General features: G+C 42.7%; 1 long non-coding RNA gene across 1 annotated transcript; it reads right to left on the reverse strand.

Moving 5' to 3' along the window:
* Positions 1-370: 370 nt before the first annotated feature.
* Positions 371-5,883, reverse strand: LOC128648722 (uncharacterized). Its single transcript, XR_008400620.1, has 2 exons — positions 2,051-5,883; positions 371-933 (listed from the first exon to the last, which is right to left on the reverse strand). It is a non-coding gene; the product is annotated as an uncharacterized LOC128648722 (long non-coding RNA).
* Between the last annotated feature and the right edge of the window lie 813 nt (positions 5,884-6,696).

Here is a 6,696-nt window from a genome sequence, read left to right on the forward strand (position 1 = left end):
CACAGTTTGCTGTGTGCTAGTGATATCAGTATGTGCTGTATGCTCACAGTTTGCTGTGTGCTAGTGATATCAGTATGTGCTGTATGATCACAGTGTGCTGTGTGCTAGTAATGTCAGTATGTGCTGTATGATCACAGTGTGCTGTGTGCTAGTGATATCAGTATGTGCTGTATGATCACAGTGTGCTGTGTGCTAGTAATGTCAGTATGTGCTGTATGATCACAGTTTGCTGTGTGCTAGTGATATCAGTTAAGGTGAGGAGGCTGCATTCCTTTGCCCAATACATGTATAACACCCAAAAAACCATAACAACACGATCCCCGTTTCTCTTATCTAATTCTTATCTAAAATAAAAACACAGACACAGTAGTTATGGCGAAATGTGGAAAGGTCACGATTTTATTACTTAATTGAATTTTGCCACCTTTAACTATATCTTGCAAAATTCAGCCATAAATCAACTCAATAAAACACCAAATAATGCCCTTGCATTAAAACCAGAATTTTGGGAACCACGCCTAGGGGGGTGTAACAACTACCCCCCCCCCCCCTGGCAGGGCAGCTTGGAGAAGGGAGAACCCACGGCACAGCCCCCCACTAGATAGACCACCGGATCACCCCACAGGGCTGGGTATGCCGCGGGATCCTCCCACCTCCCCTTCTGCCCCGCCCACGTGTCGTGCACAAACTTCACTGCTTGCTGCGATTGTATGCTCAATACTATGTCAAAAACAGCTGCCGTTTTCTATCCTCCAGTCAGCGTAGACCGCCAGGTCACCTGCTGCCCTTCGGTTGCGCTGTGTTCTTCCCCTTATTGAGGAGCACGGGCGGTCTTACTGCGACTCAACCAATTAGTCAACGTCCTGCCCTTAGCCGTGCAAGTATTGCCTTCTCACGTGACCTCTCCGGTTATTGCATCGTGCTCTGCTGCGTCTAGGGTGGGAGGGTGGGAAACAAAGAAAAAAGGTTAGTGATTCCCTCCTGCACTCCCCTTCCTTATAACACCTTTACCTCCAGTTCCACCCCTGTCCCTACTCCTGACCAATGTCTGCTCTCCTTATCTCATGCCTCTACCCCCCACCTGGCACACCTAGATCACCCTTTGTTCTCTCCCAGCAGCCCCTCCCTTATGACGTTCCCCTCACATACGCTCCATGCACTAGTTTAAGGTGAGGAGGCTGCATTCCTTTGCCCAATACATGTATAACACCCAAAAAACCATAACAACACGATCCCCGTTTCTCTTATCTAATTCTTATCTAAAATAAAAACACAGACACAGTAGTTATGGCGAAATGTGGAAAGGTCACGATTTTATTACTTAAAGGGACACTGTACCCAAATTCATTCTTTTGTAATTCAGAAAGAGCATGCAATTTTAAGCAACTTTCTAATTTACTCCTATTATCAATTTTTCTTCGTTCTCTTGCTATCATTATTTGAAAAAGAAGGCATCTAAGCTTTTTTTTGGTTTCAGTACTCTGGACAGCATTTTTTATTGGTGGATGGATTTATCCACCAATCAGCAAGGACAACCCAGGTTGTTCACCAAAAATGGGCCGGCATCTAAACTTACATTCTTGCATTTCAAATAAAGATACCAAGAGAATGAAGAAAATTTGATAATAGGATTAAATTAGAAAGTTGCTTAAAATTTCATGCTCAATCTGAATCACGAAAGAAAATTTTTGGGTACAGTGTCCCTTTAATTGAATTTTGCCACCTTTAACTATATCTTGCAAAATTCAGCCATAAATCAACTCAATAAAACACCAAATAATGCCCTTGCATTAAAACCAGAATTTTGGGAACCACGCCTAGGGGGGTGTAACAACTACCCCCCCCCTGGCAGGGCAGCTTGGAGAAGGGAGAACCCACGGCACAGCCCCCCCCTAGATAGACCACCGGATCACCCCACAGGGCTGGGTATGCCGCGGGATCCTCCCACCTCCCTTTCTGCCCCGCCCACGTGTCGTGCACAAACTTCACCGCCACCAAAAGAGCCCCTCTTTCGGCCCACCATTCTCTGCCATTCGTGACCTTTCCTTACCTCCACCAGCTCTTGGCACATCCCTCTGATGTCCGCCAGCATGTGGTCATTCCCCTCATCCATGAGGTGTACTCCATCCCGTCTGAGCAGCTCCTCCTTTTTGGCTGCTATCAATGGGTGCTCTACTACTCCGCCCCCTATCTCCTTCATTACCTTCGCTGCTACCTGATTCACCTTTCTCCTTGATCTATACTTACTCGTATACGAGTTCCTTCAGTACAAGCTTGACACTATGTTGGACCGTATCACCAGCACTGATGGCCCTGCTACCTTTAACCATCTCATTCCTTCTGCCACTTTCTCTTCCGGCTCTCTGAGCGGGTATGCTCCTATATTGTTTTCCCTGAGGTGTATAATCAGGGCATCAGGACATCCCTATCTTAACCTTGCCTGCTGTACTGTTGGCACTAACTCATCCCACCTTATCCCTCTTTTGCCTATCCATATGATGCTAGCTTCCTTATGCATAAAACCTATGTGTACCCCTTGCCCTGACGCTGCTGGCCTAGCCTGCGCCCAATAAACGTAGGAATGCCCCACTATCCAGACTCTTAATGTTTTGCCTGTAATAAAACAAATTTCACACGTTAGTAACTATTCATCTGTGCTTTTCCAAACCTCGCCGCAAACCAAACCAACACAGCAATAATAATACCATCTTATCTATATCCCTCCTGCCTTACTTTCTCGCATCCTAATGTATGACTTATAGGCTGCCGATTTCCATCTCCCCAGTTTTTTATCTGTTCCTCTGAACCGCCTCTTCTCTCTGCAGCGGTTGCCGCACCTATTCTAAAGGAGTGTGGTGCAAAGTATGCACTCCCCCACCCTAGCTTCCTCACCACCCTCTGCAGTACGCTCTTGAATTGAAAGTTTGTTACCTCCGACCCATCCGCATGCCGCAGGAATGTTCGCCCTTTGCCCCTTTGAGTTGCTAGATAACTTTTCACACAGGCCACCGGGCACAGTGTCCCTCCTGTCCCTACCATATTCAACCATGCCCCTTTTCCTTCTGTATCTGTCTTGGATCGTCTTACAAATACCAGCACTGCTTCCTCCCCGCATCTCACGTCCCCTGTTTCTACTCCCCCTTTTCCTACCTTCCTGCTTTTTGGCAGCAGCTCCCCTATCCTCATTGCTCTGTGGAAAGCCACTATGAATGCTGTCCTGAAAATTATCACCTCATCTGTGCTTGCGCAAACCCCTGACAATACCCCTACCATTCTTTCCAATCCATCTTCTGTTACTGGTAGCCTCCTATCTGTTACCTTCTCCTCATCTCTCCCCCATGCCCCCACAATCTTTTTCACTATGAACTTCTTAGTCCAATCTATTCCACCATATAGCTGCGTGCAATATGCTATCCCCGCTAGCACTGATCCTAACCGCTCTTTTTTAACCCCTTCTCTCCTTAGCTCCATCAACCTTTCTAGGAATCTTCCTTCCTCCCCTTCTCGTGTCCCCTTCCTATACTTGCACCATAGTTCCCCATATTTTCTGTAAACCGCCCATTTACTTGGTGCCAGGGCCTTCGACGAGTTCCTTGATTCCGTCTATCCGTTGCCAATCTGCCAAAGAAGTCCAGGGCAACATTCACCTTCTTGTCTGGCATTGGGGGCTAGACCCTAAACTTCTCCCATTTAAAACGGGATAGCGTGTCCGCCACTACATTTCTGAAACCCGGAATATGTTTGGCCCTGATACAGATGTTATGCTTTAAACATTTCAGACCCAAATACCTTAAGTACCTAATTACTGGTAGCGATGATGCCGATAGAAGGTTGATGACCTCTACCACTCCCCTGTTGTCCGACCAACAGATTAAATTTCTATTTGCCAACTCCTCGCCCCATAAGTCTATTGCTACCACTAAGGGGAATAGCTCCAGCAGTTCCAAGTTCTTAACCCAATCCATCTCCTTCCATCTTTCTGGTCACCCTCCTGCGCACCACTTTCCCCCTTTCCATAAAAAACTCAAGCTCCTCCGATAGAATTTCCTTCTCCCAAATCCTCACCCCATTAAACTGGATCAAGAATGAATCCCACACTTTGAGATCTTCCTTCAATTATTTGGTTATTCTGATTCTATGTTCTGGCTTCTTTATTCCACAGGTACTCAACTCCAATCTTCTCTTAAATACTCTGCCCACTCGTATAACCTTACACGCAAAGTTAAAAAATTCCTAGGACTTTCTCCATTTCCCTGAGCGATATTTTTCAACTCCCTACAATTTCCCTTATCAGATCCCTGGCCTTTTTCCCCTTCTCCTCTGGTAACTCGCATTGGCCCTTCATGGAATCTATGACTATACCTAGCAAGACTAGCTTGGTACAAGGCCCCTCTGTCTTCTCCATAGCTACCGGTACTCCCAAAATTTTCCAACATTTGCAAATAATTCACCTTTAACCTTTCACAATCGTTAGCTCCCGCTAAGCCCATCCACAAAAAAAAATTCATCTAAATAGTGAACAACATTGCCCATACCAGACTTCTTAATGCTTAACCAATGCAAAAAAGAACTAAATGAAATTGAACACCCTATGGGTAAACTTTTATCAACATAATAGTTGCCATTAAAACTTGCAACCCCTTAATTTAAAACTCTCTGGGTTAAGGGGCAACAAACGAAATGCTGAATCTATGTAAATTTTTAATAACAAAGCTCCCTTACCCAAAGCCCGCACCATATGCACTGCCCTGTCAAAAGACTGGTATTCAACAAATGAATCCTTTTTAGCTATTGCATCATTTATTGACCCTCCCCTGGGGTAAGATAGGTGTTGGATCATCCTGTACTTGCCCTACTAAATCCTCAATCGTTTTTTCTTTAAATGTGCCTGCCATCCTCCCTAATTTTACCTCCTTGTCCAATTTCTCTTGCAGCAAACTGGTACCACAAAACCCTCAGACAAACTATGCTCTAGAAATTTTCTATCCTCTATGTTCTCATATGCCAGTAGTTCTTGTAACAACCTATCTATCTTCAGTGGTGTTTTGGCCAACCCCCAATCCAACTCCACTACTGGTATTACCCTGCCCTTGAAAGGAATACCTGGGCCTATTCACGTTGCCCCTTTTACAATCCACACCAGAGTGACTTCCGTTACAATATCTACAAACATGCCTATATTTACAGGAATTCCCTCTATCACACCTCTTATCGTAAAGACAAAATTATTTTTCTGCCATTGCATGGTGTTTATCAGCTTATATCCCCTATGCAACCCCTCCTCCTAGGACATTACGCATATTAATTAATCAATCCAGGAGAAGCATGACCATCTGAAACTGTAAACCTGGCTTATCTAGCTTCTAAACAATGCTTAAAACAACAATCCACCCCTTACTTCCCTTTGCTAACAAAGTAACCTCCTTAAGCTGTTCCCTTAGTATTCTGTCAGTACACTGTACTAAGGAATTTAAACTTTAGTTTTTCATTCCCTGCAATCCCATTAATTTATAACCTTCCCTTCTCCCGACTGATTTTCTTTAATTAATAATAATAAAGACCGACACAAAAGTTTGGCGTTCTCTCCCCTCCATTAGATATTTTGTTCATTAGAATATCTTGGAGGTGTATTCAATAAATATTAGTACAATTTAGGAGTGCCCTCCTAATGAGATTATTTATGGATTATAAATATCAATAATTAATTACAATAATAAATTTTTTGTCAGCAATACCTCCAATTCATATAGTAGAATCTTAGCAGTGTACCCCAGAAAATTGTTATATAATCTCAGTAGCGCACTCCAAAATAATACTATTGAGATATCTAGCAATTAATGACAATACGATTATAATCAAATATTAATATTTAAACCCAAATAAAATATTTCCTAATTTCTGAACAGGTTATTTTTTTATTTTATAAACACAGTGATTATATTTATGCAGTAAATAGAATATTGATTATGACCAGATACATATTAATATTATAATATAAAGCAAGGTATAGAAATATTAATATTAATTAATATTCAATGAAATCGCCTGTATCCTGGATATGGTCACCATATTATTAGGAATTAAAGGGACACCGAACTCAAACCCCCTCCCCCGTGACTTAGACAGAGCATGCAACCCCAAGCAACCCCCTAATCTACTCCCCCATTAAATGCTCACGCCCTCCTGCTATCCCTATCCAAAAAAGAAGGCATCTAAGCTTTTTTTATTTTTTTATTTATAATTCAGAACTTTGAACAGCACTTTTTATTGGTGGAGGAATTTATCACCAATCAGCAAGGACAACCCAGGTTGTTCACCAACAATGGGCCGGCATCTAAACTTACATTCTTGCATTTCACATAAAGATACCAAGAGAACAAAGAAAAACCCTACTATAGGAGCGAACCAGAGAAGCCGGCCAAAATCTCATGCCCCATCCGAATCACGAAAGAAAAAACCCGGGCCCAGCGTCCCCAAAACCATAAATAAAACTAATAAACTATAAATATCACAATTTAATGCTACTAGATATAACAATTATAATTAGCCAGTAACAATAACCAATTCGGCATATGGCTTATTTAACAACATTTAGCTAGCAAATGTCCAAACCGAATAGAATTCCTGGCGGTATAATATAGCTATCTAACCAAAATAGTCTTACATGACTTAAATAATCAATCAGAGCAATGTATA

This window comes from Bombina bombina, chromosome 2, assembly GCF_027579735.1.
Source record: "Bombina bombina isolate aBomBom1 chromosome 2, aBomBom1.pri, whole genome shotgun sequence".
NCBI classification, from domain to species: Eukaryota; Metazoa; Chordata; class Amphibia; order Anura; family Bombinatoridae; genus Bombina; species Bombina bombina.